The sequence below is a fragment of the Mus musculus genome, chromosome 18, assembly GCF_000001635.26.
Source record: "Mus musculus strain C57BL/6J chromosome 18, GRCm38.p6 C57BL/6J".
Lineage (NCBI taxonomy): Eukaryota > Metazoa > Chordata > Mammalia > Rodentia > Muridae > Mus > Mus musculus.
In genome coordinates, this window is record NC_000084.6 from 5,490,844 (window position 1) to 5,510,397 (window position 19,554).

General features: G+C 43.5%; 1 long non-coding RNA gene across 1 annotated transcript in view; it reads right to left on the minus strand.

The window, feature by feature from the left end:
* Nucleotides 1-657: 657 nt before the first annotated feature.
* Gm10125 (predicted gene 10125) overlaps nt 658-19,554 on the minus strand; it is a 100,937-nt gene continuing 82,040 nt past the window's right edge. The window contains exon 7 of the long non-coding RNA NR_033552.1: nt 658-1,254. This is a non-coding gene — a long non-coding RNA (predicted gene 10125). The remainder of the gene's footprint in view (nt 1,255-19,554) is intronic.

The window sequence follows — 19,554 nt, forward strand, 5'->3', positions numbered from 1 at the left end:
GGAGGCTGAGCCTTGAATAGGTGGCCTTGAGGAGGTCTAGATCCAGCTACAGTGTGCTACTTTTTACACCACAGTCTGTCCTTGGCTGTCATAAAATCTAACATGACTGATCTCCTTTTTCTATGCTTCCCAAAATTGCTCCCTCATCAAATAATAATTTCCTGATGGCCATCTCCACATCCTGACCCCTCTCCCCCTCACTGCATTGCCTCCTCCCTTGCCTTTTTACAGCAACTCCTTAGAAGTAGCCCATCCCACCTCTGCATATGTGCATTTACATGTGTGTGTATGCATGTCCATGGGGAGGTTGGGGAAGGGGTGTACAGAGGCCACAAGTTGATGCCAGGTATCTCCCTTGATTTCTCTCAACCAAACATGTTGAGACAGAATCTTTTATCTGAATCCAGAGCCATCAGCCTGCTCTAGGCATCCTTGTCTCTCTCTCTGATCCCTGAGATCACAAACATGCCACTCCACCCAATCGTCATCTACTTAGTTACCAGTGAGATGAGCTCTGCTCTTTACACTTGTGTGGCAAGCACTTTTGCCACTGAGCCACCTCCCTAGCCCTGTAGCCTATTTATGTCCATGAATAACAGCATAGTTTTGTGTTATGTACAGAACCCCGAAGCTTTAATCATTGATTGAGACGATGATGATAATGTCACATTTATTTTCCAGAATATTCAATTAACTAAAACATTTCTAGCAATCATTCCTTAACTATTGCTTCCTGGAAAACCCTTGCACAATTACCTTAGACAAAGATTTTATTTTAGAATGATACCTAAAGATGATACCGAAGAAAATCTTTCTCTAGCTAGACACAAGGAAGAGCTGTTGTTTAGGATAGCATCTGGGGCTGACAGACAAGAAGAAAGTCAGGAGACTGGTCCCAGAAACCCTGAACAAAGGCCTCTCCTTTGCACCCTCCAGCTGCATAGCCTGGCATGGCAGGGAAAGAAGGTTCCCAGAGTCACAACTTCTGATTTACATGCCAGAGAAAACCAGCACTCCATGCCAACAGTAGTAAAACAGACACATTCATAGTGCGCCACATTTTAAGGTGAAGCAGGTCTATATAGATATGTGAAGCTGCAGAAATCTTAGCCACCATGGAGGTGGCTTGTCAAAGAAGGTTTATTAACAGTTCATCCGGTCCAGTTTCTTTTTCTTCTCCACCATAATTGCCCTGTGGTGAATGTGGACATGACACAGCCTGTCTATGGGAAATGGCTGCTGCCCCTTGAGAACCTGCATGTGGATGAGACAAGTGGTCCAGATCAGGATGCTGGCAGGTCTCCATGGCTTCCACTCAGCATGCCTCTCTTTTGAGACAAGATCTTGTTCTGTAGCTTAAGCTGGCCTTGGTTTCCAGTTCTCAATCCTCCTGCCTCAGCCTCTCCCAGTGCTGCGATTAAAGGTGTATTCTTTCACTCAAGTTTAAGGCTTAAAGTTCTTTTTGGATGGAAGAAAGTTAGTGAAAAGCTCAACAGCAGGTTGTTCTTAAAACAACAGCAGTGCTGTTCTTATCTCTGGGTATGGGATAGGGATTGGGAACCAAACTTCCAACTGTGTACTAAGTGCCAAATTTCACAGTGGCTACACCCCAAAACCCCACTCACAAGAGCATCTAACCAGCAGTGGCATCACTTGCCACTGCAGGAAGTTATATACGTGTGTGTCTGCACGCACGCGCACATACACACACACACACACATGCTCATGCATGCACACACATACACACTCATGTACACACACATACATACACACTCATATACACACACACATACATGCTCATTCACACACACACACATACACGCTCATGCACACACACATGCTCACACACACACACACACACACACACACCCACACACACACGGTGTGGATGGAAGTTTCCATTCCTAACTCTCCAGGGGGACTTCAGAGAAGCACCTCTCTGGGAACACCAAGTTCATTCGGGAAAAAAAATATGAGAACAGGGCTCCTGCCCATCAGGGTCCCAAGAAGCCCATCCTGGACTACTCCCTTTTCAGTGCTTCTTCATAAAATAGGATCAAGGGGGAGGGTGGAAGGGGGAGGGGAAACTAGGAGAGGGGATACCATTTGAAATGTAAATAAAGAATATATCTAATAAAAATTTTTTTAAAATGATAGGATCACAGCTGTCTCTCATGGATGTTGTGAAGATTCAAAGAAGCAAATAACAAATGTGTATGCTCATGGGAGGCAGTTCCTGCTGGAGTCAGGTCAAATGTGGAAAACTCGCTGACTCCTGGGCTGCTGAAGGGGTATCTGGCGTGCAGTTCTGATATTTCTCATAAATTTCACTCATGATGTATTTCTTTTCTTGAGTGTTTCGAAATTTTGCTGGCTTGTTCTGGAATGTTATCTGTCTGAGAATTCTTCCAGTTGAAGTTAAACTCTTCCATGGGGACTTGCTCTTCTTAAATGACACCAACCTGCAGCCACTTTAAACTGAGCATTCAGCCCAGCTTTCTGTGTCACACAGGCAGGATGGCTTTATCATTGTCTGTCGTATTATTCACTTGGGACAGGGTCTCTCACTAAACATGGAGCTAGCTAGGCTAGAGGCCACCAAGCCTCAGCGATCCTCCTGTCTCCAACTGGCAAGAAATAGATTTATAAGTATGTACACAGCCATGCTCACTTCCACCCCCACTCCAGCCTCGGTTTTAACACAGGTGATTGGGATTCGAACTTACGTTCTCATGCATAGAAAGATCTCCTACCCACTGAGTCATCTTTTTTCTCCCTCCCAGCCTTTTCTATTCTTTTAGATTCATCGAGATATAATATTTGTGCATCTTTAAGAGGTACACTACAGAAATTTGAAGGAGGTATACAACATGTAATAAACAACATGTAATAAACAACATGTAATAAACAAAACAGAGTAATAAACAGTTTGTACTCTGCAAACATTAATTCCTGTTATGGGTTTGAAATGCCCTAATCTTTGACAAAAGCTGAAAAGACATTTGGCCTACGGAAGAGCTGTGTGGACAGAAGAAGGAAGAGACATTAGCGGTATTGCCCGGTCCAGACCAGGGTTTGAGTTGTAATTTACCTCCTTCAGGTACATGGGGGTACACATCCGGGGAGTTAAACCTCAGGGATGTCACAACCAAGAGGCTGGCATGGCATTTATCTTTTCCATTGGAGAACAATCAATAACCCGTGTGTGCTTTGAGGACTAGGAAGAACCTACCAAACAGCACTGGTTTTCTTCAGCACTGTCCATGTTGAGCAGAAGGTAGTAGAATACACTGCAAAATAGCCATACTATAAGCAACAAATTGGCAGTGAGCACACAGGTGTTCAGAGGAACAAACAAGAGAAGTATTTAAAAGAATGCTATTAATGGAAATACTTCCTATGACTTTTGCAAAGAGGACTTTGATGAAATATAGATTTTTAATTTTTCTGATGTGATTCCCTGCTCGACTGAAAAGTACAGCATAACTCACTGTTAAGAAACCAGCTCCTTCTAGAAAATTCTAATTCTGAACGTAGCCTGCTTGGATATATTGCTTCATCTTGCTTTGCTTAGGAATGCTGTTATTGATCACTACTAAGTAGAATCTCAAAGCCACTGGGTTTTATAAAACTGTGGTATTTTATAGAAATGTAGAGAGAAGTGGGAGATAGGGAGGCTGGGAGGGGATGAGAAGATAATTTACAGAATAAACTGAAACAATAACTTTAATGGTCTTCATCCACCCCTGCAAATCAACAAATCATGTCCTGCAGGCAGAGCTGCTACAGGGGAGCTTGGCCTCACTCTGTTCCTCTGGATGCAGTGGCAAGTGCTCGGACTGGTGCCACATTATGCATTTGGAAAATGATTGCGTTATAAAACCCACTCCATGCTTCCCGCTGTCCCTACAAAGGAAACACTGAAGAACATTTGAACTGATTTAAATCTGAAGCCTTTCTACAACTCAGATATCCCCCAGGTGAGTCTCTTACCTGCTCAATCCAGCTCTGGTGTTGAGTGGAAAGGAATAGTTTTTTCCACCCAATTATTATGTCAGAGCACTATGGAAACTTCAGGCTTTTTGAGAACCCCTTTCTAGAGAAGCATGGCTGACAAGATCCTCTGAACGAAACTGCTTCATCAACACTGAAAAGACCCCCTCATCCCTCGTGTGATAAAATGTGCTCAAGCTGGCCTTGAGGTTAAGGGATGCAGAGGATACTGCAGGAAGTGATAGACAGATCCTAGCAGGGGGTAGATGAAATGGGTAGATGGACACCAGGTCCCACTTGTGCTGAGACAGACTCTGGGAAGATGAAGTTTCTCCAGGAGAGAAGATGAAGATTGGTTTCTTGGGGACTCTAAAGAGATGACTCCCGGAAGGGTAGAGTCCTGCAACTGTGATGGATGGAATATGGGAAAGCACGGGAAGCCAGTGTGCTATGGACTAGAGAAATCAACCACTCCCCTAGTAATATGCAAGTCTGAGCTGCCCTGCCTGTGCGACACAGAGAGCAGGGCTGAGTGCTGATTGAGGTGGCTGTAGGTTGGTGCCATTTAGAGGAGCAAGCGAGAGCTAATTCCCCATGGAGGACCTCAACGTTAACTCAAACAATCCTTGCACAGATAACTTTCCAGAAAAATCCAACAAACATTCAGGGGAAAAAAGCATCATGAGTGACCATCAGGACTATCAGAACTACACACCATGAACTACATCAGAACTACACATCATGAACTACATCAGAACTACACACCATGCCAGGTTGTTTAGGAATGGGAAAAGCACGTGTTAGAGCCAAGGGAAGACAAGAAGACAGACATCAGGATCCCAGCACTGAGCTGGAGGTAAGATGATCAGGAGCTGAAAGTCAGCTAGATAGCAAATTTGAAGCCAACCTAGGCTACATGAGGCCCTGTCAAACAAAACAGAACACCTGAAACTGAACACAATGATGGGAACTGGCTTACCTTTAATTCAAGTTAGATTGCAGCTGATAAGAAAAGGTAAGTGGAAGGCAGGTAAGTCCACAGAATGAATTAATGAAGCCAGAAGATGGGCAGAGCATGAAGTAAGAAGACCAGACCTATGGCAGTTTGAGATGCAGGGCACTGTAATGAAAAGAATGGAACAGAAATGCCATTAAAAGACAAACTTTAGACATGTCAGAAGACTCGTACTTGAATGTGATAAATAAACGCAATGAATTCCAATCCAAATGGTGGTAGGAGAAGACAGGAACATCTGTGTTTCTGTGGTACATGTATGTATTTATGTGGGTGTGTGCATGGGAGTGTCGAAGCCAAAGGTCAACTCCAGCTATCCTTCTTCAGACTCCCTCCACTTTATTTTTTTGGGGAAAGGCTTCTGTGATAGTCAGCTTTATCAACTTAATGCAGCCAGAGATGAGCAGGCTTTGTGGGCTTAGAAGAATGTGTAAAATATAGGAGATACTGCCTGAACATTGTGCTGAGTGGAAATTGGTCTGGGTAGCTTTAATGCCAAACATTAGTGCTGGAGATTCCTCCAAAGACTGACTTTACCCATTCGCCTGGCTCTCTGTGCCAGATGTGATCTGCTTTCTCTTGTCCCGTCTCACACTTGTGCATCACCGCCTTCTACTTCTCTCTGTGATCCAACTCCAGAATTGTTGCCTTAAGCAACCGTCAGCTCTCAGACTCCTGTCCGCTCCTACGTAGGTCCATGCTAGCTTTAACAGCCATGCTTTAACAGCCAGTTTTCCAGGACGAGATTGAGTGAAAGAAGCAAGTTAGGCTGAATCAAGACTCCCTAGGCCACATCTTCAAGTGCCGTGACAACCAAAAGACTCAAGGGACTGGGTGAGACAGAGAGGAGACTACTACACATGTTGTATATACAGAGCACATATAGGCAATGGTCTAAAGAATCTAATTGCTTTAGAACAGGCTGTCTGTCATAGGTTGCACATTTCTACCAGGAATTTAGGTGTGTGATTGCATGGTGACACCATGCAAATTGGAGTTCCTATGTCAGCCTGGAAGACCAGTGTCCTCCCAGGAATAGAGAACTCAGGACACCAGAGATTAGTACACACCCCTGTTTTTATTCAGGAGGCTAAATTTACAGGTTTTGGTGCTAATAAAATAGTAGTAATCATGGAAACACAGTATTGATCAATTCCACTGGCAAAAGAAATCTTTTGTGAAATGATTCAACATGCTGTAGCAGGTACCTCTGCCTGAAGATCTGTCTCCTACAGGTCTGAACTCCTTATTCAGAGCCATGGGGATTTGCTAATGGATTTGCCCAATGTAACAGGTAACCCAGTTAATAAAAAGCTTAGAAAATTCACAATACGAACTAATCAGTACCCCCAGAGCTCGTGTCTCTAGCTGCATATGTAGCAGAAGATGGCCTAGTCGGCCATCACTGGGAAGAGAGGCCCCTTGGTATTGCAAGCTTTATATGCCCCAGTACAGGGGAACGCCAGGGCCAAGAAGTGGGAGTGGGTGGGTAGAGGGGGGGAGGGTAGAGGGGACTTTTGGGATAGCATTTGAAATGTAAATGAGGAAATATCTAACAAAAAATTAAAAAAAAGAAAATTTGATTAGAGGTTGAAAAATACTCAGTACAAAAACATGCAAAAAAGAAAAAAGGAAAATGAAAGAAAAGAAAAAAGATAAGAAATGGTGGCAACTGACCAAACCATCCACAGTTAAGGAGAGCCAAACGGACAAGATCAGTCCTGAGACTGAAAAGGAAAGAAAACTGACACACGCTGATAATCGATTCTCTGCCAAGCACTTATGCTTTAATCATTTAGTCCTCATGACATCCAGAAAGTACAAACACATTCACACACACACACACACACACACACACACACACACATTCAAATCTCTCTTATTTTTCTTATTCTTTTGAAGCCTTCCCTCATCATCGATGAAGTCTTAAGGTTAGTCTATTTCGTTACTATTTCTCACCAGTGCCTAGACAGTGCTTGATGCTGGTGAACACCTAAGAAATCCTTGCCTGCTGTGTGGATGTGTCTGCTATACTAGCCAGCACATTTGCTCTCACGTCAAACATCCCTAACATCCCTACTTATTAAAATGTATAAAGCTTTGTTAGAACCTCTGACATCCCCCTTAAGGCCAGTTTTCAGGCACCAAATTGCAGAATTAAAATTATAGACCTTTCTAAATTCATACTGAAGACTGGCAGTTGCTTTCTGAGATGTTTCAAGCTGGACTCCTACCATCATTGGAACATCCTCCACACCTCCACACACACTCACAGTCTCTTCCTTCCCTCCCTCTCTCTCTCCCTCCCTCCCTCCCTCCCTCCCTCCCTCCCTTCCTTCCTTTCTTTCTTCCTTTCTTCCTTTCTTCTTTCTTCTTTCTTTCTTTTGAGACAGAGTCTCTCTCTGTGGTCCTGGGTGTTCTGGGCCTCACCATGGAGACCAGGTTGGCCTCAAAATCACAAAGATTCACTTGCTTCTGCTTCCCAAGTGCTGGGCCAACTATGCTCTTTTTATAATATTTGATTATTATATTAAAATCAGATTGTAGAGAAATCCTTAATAATATAAATGAGTGTTACTCTGCACTCCTTTTCCTATCTAGTGTCATGTCCATGGGACAAATAATTTTAGCCACTTTCACTTTTTATTTTCTCTGGAATTAGCTCAGTGTTACTAAATAATACAAATCCATTTTTGTCCACTGAACTTCTATGACAGACCTGTTCTTTATGCTCCTTTATCTCCTTTCTCTTTTCTCTTGGCACTGGAAAATATGTAGCTGCTTCTCTTCTGTTTTGATTTCCTGAGTGAATTAAAATACTCTATCTAAACTTCCATTTCATATGCCCTCAAAGTTCAGGAGTATACTCTGATTCCTTGGCTCAGAGCAGGAAAGTGATTCCTCTATCCTTTCCTGTGACCTCTGATAGACATTATTCTATGTGTCTGTGAACATTGTGCCCTGTGACTAAACATGTCAAGATTCACATGCAGACAGCACCTCGCTGGAAGTAGGCGACTATGTCTATTACATGGCAGGGACTTCACACAGGCTGCTGCTTACACTGGAAGAGAAAGGTCAGCACAGGTAAGGCAACACATTCTCTCTTGATTGCACCATTTGCTCAAAATGAGAAATACTTGATGAGAGTCATTGGTGAGGCTATGTTAACACAAACTTGGGTTTGTAGGAAAGTGCTATTTATTAATTATAGGACAGATATTATTTTGATTTCTTCTTATGCAAGTTTTGAAAGTCTTGATTTTCTAGAAATGTCTGTTAAATAAAATTTTCTGTATAAGTTTTTCCACAGTGAAATAATTTCTGTAATATATTAAATGATGTCTCTAATCTGCTTAAGCAGTGATAATGGGTTGACTATATTTGCTTCAATCAGTTTTTCTAAGTACTTATTATTTTAACTAGTATTTTTCAGAAATAGAATTACCAGATTACAGGACATAAATCTATTCTGTGTTTGTTGATGTACTAGTTTTTCAAAGTGTGTGGGGAGCGGGTGTGGCGGCAGTCCCAAAGGCGCCAGGGACTGCAGCTAAGTTAGCTGAAGCCTCGTGACTGGCGAGGGGGCGTGGCCTGCGGTGCGTGGATGAGAGAGAGTATAAAAAGGAGTGAGAGGCCCAGGGTTCGGGGGAGATATAAAAACAAGGGAGATATAAAAACAAGGGAGATATAAAAACAAGGGAGATATATAAACAAGGGAGATATAAACAAGGGAGATATATGGAGAAAGAAGAATCAGGACTGAATAAACGTGTGCAGAAGGATCCTGTAGCAGCGTCGTTCTTCCTGGCCAGTTGAGCGCGCGCAACAAGTGGTGCCGAAACCCGGGAAAAGAAACATCTTCAGGCATGAGCGAAGACCCCCTGCTACAGGGAGGATTCAGAACTGCATAACGGGGAAGAAGGGGTTAATAAAGGTTCCCGTGAAACAGACTGTTGAGAAGGATCCGGCGTGGATTCAGAACTCTTCAGCTGGGGAACGGTACTGATGAAGAGAAAGAAGAAAGATGAAGACTGAATAAACTGCTGTTAGAAGGACTGGTGGTCACGTCGTTCTTGCTGGTCGAGAGCGGGCGTGACAATTGGTGGCCCGTACTGGGAACCGACTCCCCCACCGAGTTCAGAACTTTCAGCAGTCAGTGGTTGCTGGCAGGGTAAGTTCATGGTGAGTGAAACTTGTGACCCCAGGAGTTTGGGAAGGACCTCGGATAAAATAGAGGCAAGCATAAAGTTGCCAGGAAGCAGGCACAAGGTAACGAAAGGTTCCCGGCTTTGGGACAAGTTAAGGTTCCTGGTTTTGGGACAAGTTAAGGAACTATGATAACCTCAGTGTAGTGATCAATAGATCCTCGCTGTGTAGTTATGCTTTTTTCTCCCGTTGACCCTTTGTGGGTAGGTCTGATAGTTTTGGTCTTGTTTGTTCTGATATATGGACTCTGTTACTGTTTGAAACTGTGTGTAGAGGCAGTCAAGACAGGTCAGAAAATCCTTACAGAGCAACAAGAAAGTATGTCGGAAGAGGAGAAGGGCTTAAAAAGAAAAAGGAAAAAGAAAGGAGACACAGTGTTATCAGGTGGACAGAAAGGACAAAATAAAAGAGCCGAGGTGGAGGAGGAAGGCGAATTAGCTTTTGTGCCGCCTCCCTATGCCTCCTCAGCATCCACCTGTAGGTGGACCTTCTGTCCGGAGATTTGGAGAGGATCGAGTAGATCAGGTGTTGATGTGGGAGAGAGGGTCTGTTTGTGTGTTTCCACAGGACCAGATGGAACCTCTTTGGGTGCCGGAGAGATTGGTGAGACGCTGCAAGAATGAGGCTCCTGATCCAGTTGCCCCTGTGGATGTGGTGGATGATCCCACAAGCACAAAGGATGGAGCCGAGATGAGAGATCCTTTCAGTGTTCCAGAAGCCGATACCAGCTCGACATGACATTCAAATTTTTCCACGCTTTTTGATCCCTGAATTCCCCTTAAAGAGATATCCCCTCTGGCTATCTATCCCTTGCTTCAGGGAAGATGAGCGGGGATGAGAGCCCTGGGATGTATGCTTGTTATAGTGTGTGTGTTTTTTGTGTTTGGCACATGTGTTAGGTGCAGAGTGTGCGGCCCGCACTTTCGCCATGGTAGCGTAGGCTTTTGCTGCAGTGGAGGCGGGACAATCTCCTCAGATTCGGTTTGCCGCTCTAAAAGAAATTATGCTGCGTTATGCCGTGGGGTGCGAGGCTAAGCACTGCACAGAGGATAGCTTGCTGTTGGCATCCTGTGGAAGGCACATCTGATTGCATGAAGGTTCAGTGTCCTAGTTCCCTTCCCCCAGGAAAAACGACACGGGAGCTGGCCAAGACCTCTCTGGGTGATGAGCCTAAGGGATGGTTTTGTGTAGGGCCCCTATGCTTGCACACTGGGGATCAGACCTCTACCTTCACCCATGAGGCTTGCTTGCAGCAATTAAGATCTGGCCATAGGTTCATTAACATCCTGGCCTTTTGATGCACCTGCCACAAGCAAAACACAATCTCCCCAGGTGTGGCTTGGCATGATAGGTAGTCAGTGATAAGACTCCCTGGGCATGTCACCAACCTAAGACAGGGATCAAACCAATGCTGTTTGTCACCCAAGGACGGGTAAGGGGCATGGCTGCGGGGGGCTATCTACAGACATTCTCTCTGCCAAAAAAGAAAAAAGGGGGAATTGTGGGGAGCGGGTGTGGCGGCAGTCCCAAAGGCGCCAGGGACTGCAGCTAAGTCATATGACTTGCACCTGACTTCCTCATATAAGACACAAACATCTTGAGTGCTGCGCAGGTGTACCAGGATACAGGTGAATCCAATTTGGTGGAGATTTGCCCTTGCTGCCCTGATTAGCTGAAGCCTCGTGACTGGCGAGGGGGCGTGGCCTGCGGTGCGTGGATGAGAGAGAGTATAAAAAGGAGTGAGAGGCCCAGGGTTCGGGGGAGATATAAAAACAAGGGAGATATAAAAACAAGGGAGATATAAAAACAAGGGAGATATATAAACAAGGGAGATATAAACAAGGGAGATATATGGAGAAAGAAGAATCAGGACTGAATAAACGTGTGCAGAAGGATCCTGTAGCAGCGTCGTTCTTCCTGGCCAGTTGAGCGCGCGCAACAAAAGTGGTCTTTGCTAACTGTGATGGTCAGCTTTAACTGTCAATTCACCTTAACCTAGAATCTTCTGGGAAGTGAGCCTCAAAGAGGGAATTGATATTGGGTTGGCTGGTGGGCATGTATGTAGACAGGCTGCCTTATTAGTTCACTGATGTAGGAAGACTCAGCCCACTGTGGGTGGCACTATTCCCTTGGCATGGGGTCCAGAACTGTGTATGAGTGAAGAAATTAAGTGGAGCACCAGTAAGTAAGCAAGCAAACAGGGAGGCAGAAGAGCAAACAAGCAGGCAAGCATGCTTCTCTCTCTCTCTCTCTCTCTCTCTCTCTCTCTCTCTCTCTCTCTCTCGTCTCCTACGAATGTAATGTGACTGGGTATTTGAAGTTCCTGCCTTGACTTTCCCACACTCATAGGCCATAATCTGCAATTCTAAGCTGAAATAATGCCCCCTTTTCCTCCCTTAGTGCTTTTTTCCAGGGTATTTTATCACTGCAACAGATATGAAACTAGCAAACCAGTTTACAAGCTAAAAGATCAGTAGAATTTGAAATTCTAGCTTGCCTGTGACTTTGCCCAAACCACATTGGTCTTTCTCATGTCAGGACTCTGACAAATGTGCAACTGATAATCTGATTTTGCATCAGTATAACTTCCAGTACCTGTCCCTATGTCTATTTGTTATTTATATATTTTCTTTGTAAGGTGTCGGCTTTTAAATTTTGCTATTTTTATATTAACCCATTTTTACAAGAGTTCTTTACATATATTACTATGTGTCCCTTTGAGGTGTAGATAGATAGATAGATAGATAGATAGATAGATAGATAGATACAGGGTTTCTCTGTAGCCCTGGCTGTCCTGGAACTCACTTTGTAGACCAGGCTGGCTTCAAACTCAGAAATCCGCCTGCCTCTGCCTCCCAAGTGCTGGGATTAAAGTCATGTTCCACCACGCCCGGCTGAGGTTACATATATTGTCAAAGCCATTTGCTTCTTGCCTAACTTTTCATTTCAAATATTATCAGACAGTTTCCTAATTTTATGTGCTCTTAATTATCAATTATGCTTTGCTTGTGTGTTTGTGCATTGTTTTGTTTCACATCTAGGGCATTCTACATCGTTCTCTACCACTCAGCATTAGGATATCTTTCATGTGTCCTAGTCCAGTGATTTCTTTCCACTTTTCTTTTTTAATTCTTTTAGATTGAGACACATGCTTTGCTTGCAACTGATTTCTTTTTTTTTTTAATATAGATATTCATTTGATCCAGCATCAGTAATGGAAAAGCAGTCTTGTTTGGACAGAAACTGAAAGGCTGCCTTAGGTCTGGCCGTGGACTTCCATTATGTTTCTTCTCTAGGCTTTGTCTGTTATTGTAGAAGAGACAAAATAAAGTCACCATTATCATCTTTTAACTAGTGCTGACAAATACTAGGATAGGCTCTTGGGCCTTTCCTAAACGGTATTGTGATGATTTCTAGACATTGGCATTTCTGGTTAAATTTTAGAATCAGTTTTATAACATACACCTCTCAACATCCAACAGTCTGGTGAGCATGATTTCTAGACACTGGCATTTCTGGTTAGATTTTAGAATCAGTTTATAACACACACCTCCCAACATCCAACATCTGGAGAGACTGGAACTTGCAGCACATTTATTTTACACATCAACTTGTGGAGATGTGACAGATCATAAATTAATCCTTCATCTTAGACTGGTGTAGGCTTGTTTAAGTTTCCTCTAATTAGTTCCATCTATTATAATTTTTTAAATAGAAGTCTTGCCATGTTTCTCATGATATGCAGTGCTAGATATTTGGTAATGTCCTTACAATTATTGATTTATTGTGTATGTGAAAAAAACTTTAAGAAGTCAGTGCTCTCTTCCACTGTGTGGGTTCTTGGCATTAAAGTCATGTTGTCAGGCTTGGCAGCCAGTTACCCTTCCCCTCTGGGCTACCTCACTGTCCCAATACCTGACAGGTTTTGATGCTACTACAGATTACATAATTAGGTTGTCATTTTAAATTCTTTTCTACTGTTTCTAATATTATATAGAAATACAAAATATTTTCCCTTTTTCAGTTCTAGGAATCAAACCTAGAGCCTTATACATGCGAGGCAACTTCTTTACCACTATGCTGCACCCCAGCCTGCAAGGTATGTTTGAGGTATTCAGTGCATTTATGAATGGTAATAGATCATCAATTATTTTGAGTCTCCTGAACATAATGACAGTTTACTTTTTCCTCTCTAATCTAATTTCTCATTTTCTTTCTGTATCTTGTGAACTAGGACCTCTATTTAATGTTCAAATAGTGGTGACCTTAGACATGTTTGTCTGAGTCTTGATCTCCAGCAGTGTGACTCCCAACTGAATGCCTATGTATTTGTCCTTCTTTGGCAGTTTCTGAAAACCATTTTTTTTCCTCAAGTACCCAGAACCTGTCAGAAGTTCCATTCTGTGGGCTGGGGACATGGTTCAGTTAGTAAAGTGCTTGCTATACAAGTGTGAGGCAGACCTGAGTTCAGAGTTCCAGCACCCATGTGACACCAGGTACAGTGGTGCCCATTGACACTGGGAGACAAGCAGATCCTTGGACTTTCTAGCCTGGCTAATCAATGCGCTCCAGGGTCAGTAAGTGACCTCGTGTCAAAATACAAGGTGGAGAGTGAGTGAGTAAGAAATCAGAGGTGTGCATGTGCACATACCACACGCACACACACACACACACACACACACACACCAGAAACAGAGATAGATAGACAAAGAAAGACAGAGAGACAGAGAACAATTTTATATTTTAATTGTTTCTCATTTAGTTACATTTTGCCTGCTCAAGATTCAATAAATACAGATAAATTTGATGTCAATTTTTTGGTCCTTTGAGTCATGGCTACATCAGTGAAAGCATTAGTCAGCCACAGAAACCCAAATTTACTCAAGATTAGACGAGAACCTCCTGAGCCCTGTAGGGTGATCTTTTACATACTATGGTTTTGTATTGCCATCTTTAAAAGTTTCAACAAACCTAAGGTATTTCTTAATTTGCTATTATAGTCTCTAAACAGGTGCCTGATTTAATCGGGAATCTGTGTTTAATGATGCTGACAATCCTTGCCCCAAGTTGGTTTTTGATCTACCAATAAAGATGCCAGTGGCCAATGGCTGGTCATAAAAAAAGAGATGGGACTTCAGGTTGCTGCAGGTGAGGAGAGAGGAGAGGACAGGGAAAGGAAATGGAGATACTTGGGAGAGACGTAACAGACTCAGAGCTGTAGGGGAGATCTTCCAAACTGTAGGCTGGAAAGGAAATAGGCCCATGGAAGGACAGCCCATAAGTGTCTTGGGCAGCAAAACCAATGGGCTTCATGGAAGGTAACCCAGTTGAGGGCAGATTCAGAGGTGTTGAGCTAGGAGTAAAGGTAAGGGCATGCTAGCCATAGAAGGCTGAGAAGAGCTCAGCCACAGAGTCAACAAGACTGTTAAAAACGAGCTAGTGTGTGTGTGTGTGTCTTTCATCTGTGGATCAGAGGTAGCTCCTGGCTGGGTGTGCCTCTGCAACTTTCTGCGAACTCCAAGCCAAGTAGATAAAAATCCTCGCCACACTCCTGCTTTAGAGGCAGATGCATGTACTTCAGCCACAGTTGTCTCATCAGACTGGCTGCTGTTGAGCCAACTGTTAGCCCGGATGGAAGATCATTTCACAGCGTCATTTTCTCTTTATTATTTATGGCCAGTTCACTCTATCAACCGTCCCTCTATCACACAGCTTGTCAGGTACTGGGTTGAAAAATGTGAAACAAAGATTTCAGAAGGCTCTGGAGTCCACCAGAGCCATTGTAATAGTCTTTAGACACTATGTTTAGGAAAAATGCCTTTTAAAAATTATGCTTTAAAAATAGCCAGAGGAGGGTTTTTTTTCCCCCCTGTAATCATTCCTGTGGGTAAAAACTCCAATCAGACCTTGAGAGCAGTCAGTGTCTCCAACTGGAGGGTTGACTATATTTGTCAAAGTTGGTGTCTATCTAGATGATGTGGGTCTTGCAGCCCACCAATATATTCTGAAATGTGGCTCAACAAGGAGAGCATATACCTAGAAATATGAACTTTTTAATCTCCAAGATATAAAACTTAAAGTTTATTATAAAACACTCTATTGAAATGTGACAGTTTGCATATAAAATGTCCCTCTGTATGCTCATGTGCTGGACACTTTAACCCCAGCTGGTAGCTCTGTACTAAGAAGTTATGAGACCTTTCCGAAGTAGAGCCTTGCTGGTGGCAGTGGGTCACTGAGGGGCGGAGCTTGGAGTTGTTTCACTTGCTTTCCTGTTGTGCGAAGTGAGGGAAGCAGTGAGCCCCACCACCATACCCCTCGCTCATGCTCGTCTGCTGCCAGCCTTCCCTTCTATGCTGGACTGGATGCCTTTAAATGAGAAACAAGATAAATCCCATCTCAAGTTGCCTCTTTAAACTTTTTGTTATCACAGGGAGGATGAGAAATGCCACTAATACAAATGTCTTTAAAAAGTCTAAAAGAAGAGAGTCTTCTAACACCCTTGTTTAGTGAGTGTCACTGTGCTATTTATCAACTGCTAAGTTAGGGACTCATTTGTCCATCTGTACTCTGTCATATAAAATTGTTTTAGAAAGGAAATTGATAAAAATCAAATGTGACTGAGTGACAAATGGATTCATTATAGTGAAAGTAGATACATGTCTGTATTTTAGAATGCATAATTTAAGCCAAACACAACAGTATGAAAATTAGCATTTGCTTTTTCCTCAATCCTGGGACATGGAACAATATTCTCAGGTCTTATTGCTCAGTTACAATAGCATGAATAGAGACGGATGTAAACTATTATCTCAGCAACAAAGCATATTACAACAAGTGATTATTTATTAGCAATAAAATGTTTCTCCAGGGCTTAATTTGGAGTGCCTGAAATGAAATAACAAAGTCTTGTCTTAGAAGTGATCCTCTGCATAGTTACTGTTTAGGGAAATTTTTATAGCTTCACAGCAGTTTATGTCTCTTAATTGGATAGCTCTTTGAAATGAAGGCATATGGTGCAGTGCCAAGTGTTTGGAAGGCTCATGTGAATGAGTGAATGAATGAATGTATGCAGCATCAGAGGCTGGGCTCTGTGAATGAGTGGTAGGTGTCTGTCTGGAAGCAGAGATGGGAATCTCTTCTCTTCTTAATGGCACTTGATTCTGTCTCTGCCGCTTCCTAGCAGCTCCCACTCAAAGCCCTACAACTCTACATGCACATGGAAATGTTGACTATGAACAGGTTAATCCACACAACTCTAGTCACTCATAATGAGGGTGTGGTCGAACATCAGATCTGGAAAGTCTAGATTGTGGAAATAAGGTACAAAACTAGGCTAACACAACACACAAGAGCAATTTGGCCTAGAAGATTCCCACACTGGGGCTAAATTGACTTCAAAGCAACAAAGAAGCTAGAGTCCTGCAAAGTCTTGTGACAGCAAGGCAAGATTTTGTCCTGAAGACGCTGGGGCAGGGAGGAGCTTGGTGTCCAAGAGTAAGGCCGGGATGAGGATCTGGAACTCCTGAGTCACAGGGTAAGTTGAAGTCGACTGCATCACCCTTCAGATTCAGGAGTGTCAGGCAGAGGATGGCAGAGCCAGATGGTTTCTACTGGCATTCTGAAGCTCCCTGACCTGAAATGAAGTTGGCTGTAGAACTGGGTATAGAACTGCGTCTCTAAGTGCTTATGAAATGGTCCACCATGAGCCAAGAGGACTGTAGGAACACATGATTTTAGGCCACCTGCCATTCTGTATTTCAGGGACCTTGTTCTCTGGGACACTCTTTTCCTACAGGCCTTAATTTAGGCCTTGATCAAGTTCTAGAGGTAGCTTTGCCTTGAGTATCAGGGCTCAATGACTGGTGCTCAGCATAACTGACACAGAGACCCAGCCATCCTCCTTTACATGGACCTGCATTTGTGCCCGTGGTATACAGATAGCTCAGGGTCCTGGATTTTTTTCTGAGCTTCCTTTGAATTTGCTGACTGAGAGCTGTGTAATGACTAAAGATGTGCATGGTTGAAACTAAAGTGTATGTCCGTTCAGAGCCCTACCATGAATCTCCCTAATGGACCTGCTGGCTGGGGAGAGCCACTGGAGACTTCTAGCTTGGACTTTCAGCCAAAACTTTCTTCTATTATTCTGAACTCCAGGTTCTCAGTAGATTGCTTAAGTATTTGGAAATTTGCTGAGGCAGCAGATGGCCTTTCTCAGCCTCGAACTCACCACACTGCAATAGGCTATCACCTCCCCTGTCTTCCAAACAGACTTGGCCCTTTAGGACCACCCAGTAAGCTGAACATATTTCTTCTTTTCAATGCTCTAAGACTAAGACTGTATTTGGAGACAGAGTTCAAACTAGAAGAGCCTGAGCATACTGACTAGGTACAGCAGTCACAGGTGAGCATGTTGGCAATGAGGATGAGGGCAGTGGATCTGCTGAGGATGAAGGACAGTGCCCCAAAGACAGACCTGATGTATAGGTTACTGAACCAAAACGATGACAGTGCTGCAGGGAAGGGGAAAGGATGGTTATATGTGTATAAGTGTCTGTCTGTGTGCGCATGTGTGTCTGTGTGTGTTTCTATGTCTGTAGATATATGTGTGTGTATGCATATACAAGTGGGAGACAAAGGTTAACATTTTTTGAGACAGTTTCTCACTGAACCCGGACCTCACTGATACACCTAGACTGGCTGGCTAGTGAATCTCCAGCATCTATCTGTGTCCCCATAAGAGGTAGAGTCACAGACCTGTATAGTCACACCCAGTTTCTACTTCTGTGCCAGAGATTCAGGCTCAAGTCCTCACGTTTATGAAGCAAACAATGCTTCAACTACTGATCCCAACCCTCAAGAGACTGACTTTAGGTTCTCCCAAATCAGAAGTGATAGCTTTAGTGATCCACATTGGCCCTTCCTTCCTGAACTGACTCTGGCCTTCTGTGTGCACTGGCATTTTTTGATACATATACCAAACTCATACCTGGTACATACATACATACATACATATTCTATACATATACCTGGTACCCTCTAAGGTACCAGAACCTCTAAGCAAGGATCAGAGAATGTAAATTAAGACTCTGTAGTTTGTTAAGTGTGTAACCTTGTGCTAGGCATTTTCATAATGAGAGTTTAATTTAATCCTCTATACAATCCTGAATATGTTATTATTCTCAGTTCTGAAAACAAGCAAGAAAAGCACCTTTCATGAATGTAGGATAAGGGAATAAAATGGGAGCAGCTGAGGACATCCACGTGACCCACAGAGGTACAAAAACTGGGTCCCGATTTACTTAACTCGGAAAATAGATCATTATATGTGCCTTAAAGGAGAGTAGGAGGGGAGACACTGAATTGAGTAGCAAATATTACAACCCCCTATGCACAGTCTGATGCCTGGCAAGGGCTGTTAATTAAAGTGTTTTCTATATTTTCCATCTGAAATGGTAAATGCAGACCAGGCATGCTGGCTCATGCCTGTAATTCTTGGTACTTGGAGGTGGTGAACAGGTGAGATAGGATCATGATTTCAAGAGCCAACCTGGGCTACAAAGTGATATTTTATCAACCAATTAAGCATTTTTTAAAAAAGGTAGATGCCTAGAGAGGCTGGTTGGACATAGAGTAAAAGCCTAGCCGGGATAATTCACAGCTACCCTTGGTTGGCATGGAACTTTCTAGCTTTAGACTCCCAAACTCAGCCACCAATCTTGAGGGTCCTAGAAAGCTAAAGTAGGGCTGAGATAAGAGGCAGGCTGTCCTGTGCACAGAGCAGAGTATGTGAGACACACACACATAGGAATGACATATGGAGACAGGACAAACCTATCATGCCAGGAGGAGGGTGGGAAATCCCTGCTCTGTCTCTGGCCACTTCTGTCATGTAGAGCCACTTACCTACAAGGACTCTCAGCTCTCCATAGGTCTGGTGACTCAGTGGGCAGTTTAAGGCCCTCTAGACTTCACACTGCATGTAAAGATGGGATGGATCTGGGCAGGTGGCAAGAATGCCTTTCAGCAACACTGTGACCTTTGCCCCTGGAAAGTCTCAAAGCCCACTGCTCCCTTATCCCCGTCTCTGGGAATCAGGGCTCAATCCTTTCCTCTGTGACTCAGAACCAGCTCAGCCTTTCCCACCTCCCCTCTGCTTTGCTTCCCAGAATCCAGGCTGACCCTATGGGCCCCAGTTTGGTATTTCCCAGCTGATTTCATTTGGTTCATCATAAGCACTCAGTGCTTAGTCACCTAAAGTTCAGAGCCCTTGAACTGCCCAGTGAGTCACTAGACCTGTGGCATGAGAGTATTCCAGGAGACAAATGGCCTCAGAT